This window comes from Lagenorhynchus albirostris, chromosome 2 (genome assembly GCF_949774975.1).
Source record: "Lagenorhynchus albirostris chromosome 2, mLagAlb1.1, whole genome shotgun sequence".
Classification (NCBI taxonomy): Eukaryota; Metazoa; Chordata; class Mammalia; order Artiodactyla; family Delphinidae; genus Lagenorhynchus; species Lagenorhynchus albirostris.
The window spans coordinates 170,829,495-170,833,408 of NC_083096.1; positions in this window are offsets into that span (position 1 = coordinate 170,829,495).

Here is a 3,914-nt window from a genome sequence, read left to right on the forward strand (position 1 = left end):
TACCGAGGAAGTGACGCTGAAGCTTGAGGAGGTGATCTTCCTCTTCGTGGCCTCCTCATAGCCCAGTATGTCTGAATCTCCCCTGGGTTCCACCGGGGGTGGTCTTTACTATCCCGCCCCCATTCCTCTGCCCAGATTGGCATCAAGCCTTGCGGTAACTGGGGACCCCAAGGAAGGGGCTAAGGAAAGGAGACTGGAGATGGAGACCTTGCTGGGGTTGGCCCCGGGGACTTAATTATCCTTCACCTTGGCCTGAGCCTTGTTCTCATCCTCCCCCCAGCACATGATTTCCTGAATTGAATCCTCACAGGTTTGAACTGGCGGAGATCAACAGCATCTGATCTACCATGAGCACTGGTGCTGAGCACCCTGGACCCAGACAGGAACAGCCCGGGGGCTTGGACTAAAACAAAATTACAACAGCAACTTCCTGAGAAGTGCATCCTATGAGCCAGGCACTATGAACATTATTTCATTTAAGCCTACCAAATATAAGTGGGAAATATTATGAATCCTGTGTTTTCATTGTGGAAACAGAAGCCTAGAAGTGTTTAATGATTTGCCCAAGATATGTTAACTAGTAAATGGTAGAATGGAATTTGAATCCAGGTCACCTGTGATGTTAGCCTAAATGTCACCTCTTCCAGGAAGTCTTCCGTGAACACCAAGACAGGATAGAACAGATCTTTTTACTATGCACCAGCATTCTCTAATGCTACTTATCTCCCTTAATAATTAAGTATTCACCAGTGCTGTTATTTGATGAGGCTCTGTCTCTCCCGCTAGACTGTAAGCTCCTTGAAGGGGGGTTGTTTTGCTCAATCTCCCCCAGATCCCCAGTTCTCAGCATAGTACCTCCCACAGTGGCAGACCAGTTGCTCAATAAGTGTTGAAAGAAAGAAAAAAAAAATGGTCCAGTCCCAAAGTCAATGTTTATACGCACACCACAGTCTGACAGATTTCCCCTAAGTTTACATCAACTAGTTGGGGATGTTCTCCAAAATTAGCCTCTTCTAAGAAAGGAGGGTGCTCCAGAGGAGAAAGGCCTGGGATCCTCGCCATATGAAGATATTGGGGATCTTTGAGAATTTTGAACGCAAGACAAAAAAGGATTCCATCACAGTTGTGCACCCCTCATGCATCATTATTGGTCCAGTGGAGTAGGGACAGAGCTGGCCATTCAGTTGGACCATCAGAATTCACTAAGCCTGTGCCAGGATGTAGCCTTTAGGATTGCATTTAGCTGCATGTAGCAGAATCCTATCCAGTAGATTAACCAAACTGGGCTTTGGTTTTTATATCCGACAATCAGTCCAGAAGAGGGAGGTCCCAGGCTCTCACAGCTGTTCAAGGAAGTCCTTGATGACTCAAGATTCTTCCGGACTCTTGTTAAGCTATCCCCAGTGTGATTTTCTTTTTCATCCTCCTGGTCACAAGATGGTTGCTCCACCTCGAGGTGTGGAGTCCAAGTTTCCAGGTGGTAAGATGGGGTGAGGGTGGTGGAAAATGAAGGGCCAAAGGCCAAGGGCCATCTGGGACCCATTATCAGGAAAGCAATGGCTTTTCCAGAAACCCACCCTATAGAATTCAACTTGGATCTCATTTGTTCAAACCAGGTCACGTGGCACCTGAGCTTCAAAAAAGCCTGGGGAGGTGAATGTTTTTAAATAAGCATGTTGCCCAGTCAGGATTCTGTTAGAAAGAAAGATGGGAAGAATGGATATTGAGTAGGTCCCTGGCAATATCTGTCGCATAGGCTCTGTGTTAGGCACACAGAATATCAAGATGAACAACACGGCCCCCTCCCACCATGGGCCATATCTCCCGGTAGAGGAACCAGGCACAAATACAACCCTTTACAGTACAATGTATAGATTTTTGAAGAGTGGTGGGAGCATAGACAAGAGAGAATAAGTAGATTACCTGGGAAAGCTGCAGTAAGTATCACAAAGAAGATGACATTTTGCCATTTGGGAGAGATGACAGTGGGATGATAGTTTGTCACTGAAATAACATGAGCACCTGACTTTCAAAAGCTGGTCTCAAACTCCCTGTTAGCCCCAGCTCTTGGGATGACTCCATTCTGAATGCTTCAGACCCACATATAACTAGCTCTATTTTTCATTCTTTGGGATGGGTCTTGAAGGATGAGTAGGAGTTTAACAGTTAAACAGTGAGAGCCTGGCCATTCAAAATTGGATTCCAATCTGTCTTTCAGCCTCAGCTCTTGGGATTACTATACTCTGCAGGCTTTAGAGCGCACCCCTCCCCCACCAGACAACTTGCCATGCTCACTTATTCCATAGTCCGTTACTTCTCTTTGCCCTTCCCTCTGTGCAAGTGTTATTTTTTCTTCCTGGAAAGCCCCTCCACCTTTAGCCTCTGAGATAGGCTCTCCTGTGCTGGTGACACATGCTTGACCAGCTGTTTAGAGGGCAAGAAAGGACTTCATGGCAGTGAGATGTATTCAGGAAGTATAGCCGTCACACCGCCCACATGCCGAATTTGGCTTTGCTGGTTTTAGGAATGAGGGAAAAGGGGAAACTAACACTTTTTGAACCCCAATCACATAAGGGAACACATCATCTGATCCCTGAGATGACCCCGTGTGGTAGATATTTTTATGTACCTGTGACAGCCCGGGAGACTGGAACTCTGCGAGGTGAAGTAATTTGTTTTTTATTGTAATGAGTAATAAATGACACACCGGGACTTGAATCCTGCCCATCCAATGCCAAAGCCCATACCCCTTCCATCAAACTATAACCCTTCTTGGTGGCTTTCCTTGTCCCGGGTTCTGCCTTGTTTCTGGTGGTCAGCCCTTCCACTTACAGGTTTTACTTTTGGGTGTTCCAGACAGAGTTTCTACCTTGAGTTTCCCTCCAACTCTTCACCCTCATTCTGAGCTATAATAATGGTTCTCAACTGGGCTCTGTGTGATTTTACTCCCCAGACAGAATCTGAAAAGCCTGGAGACATTTTTGGTTGCAAAAGCTGGGCAGGTGCATTGCTCCTGGCATCTAGAGGGGAGAGACCAGGGGTGCTTCTCAACATCCTACAGAGCACAAGACACACCCTGACAACAAAAAATTATCCTGCCCCAAGTGTCAGTAGTGCTGAGGGTGAGTAACCTGAGTTAATCTCCTTTAGTCTTCCTGAAAACTGAGAAAACAGATTCTTTCTGGGTGGTTCCCCGAGCAGTTGTTGCCGCACTTTCCCCTCCCACTCTTGACTCTGTGCAAAGCAGCAAGATTCCCTGTGCAGGCTGCATTTTCCATGCACAGGGGGGTCCTCCTTTCTCCAACCATCTCCTAAATTCTTGTGCATCTAATTCCATTCTTTGTAGTCATAATTTTCATGAAGGGCTTGGCCTCCAGAATTGGGTCTCCTGGGGTTTGGATGGTGAACCATGACTCACCTGGGACAAGTCATTCAGCTCCTCAAAGGTCCATCTTCAACATGGAGACAACAGCACAAACCTTGTTAGGGTGGTTTTGAGGATTTAATGGGATAATTCACATGAATTAGAGCACTGGGGGCAGATGGGAAATACTCAATATGTGTCTGGCATTATTGTTATTCTGAGCTTCTTATCTCACCTCTTAGCTCCTTTTTGGAGCCATTTCATTTGATTGGAAAGCATCTGGTATAGTAGGAAGGACACAGAACCTAGGTTGACACATCCTAGAATTCTGATCCCAGCTCTGCTGACTTGCTGGCTGGATGACCTTGCATGAGTTACTCCTATGAGTCTATTTTCTTCACCTGTAAAGCAGGGACAATAATACCACTTCATAATTCTTGCAAGGATTAAGCTAGTGTTCAGCAAATGCTAGCCACCCACTCTTCCTATTTCTGAGTCTTCCTGGGCATTGATAAATGAATTTTTTTTTTTTTGCAGTACACGGGCCTCT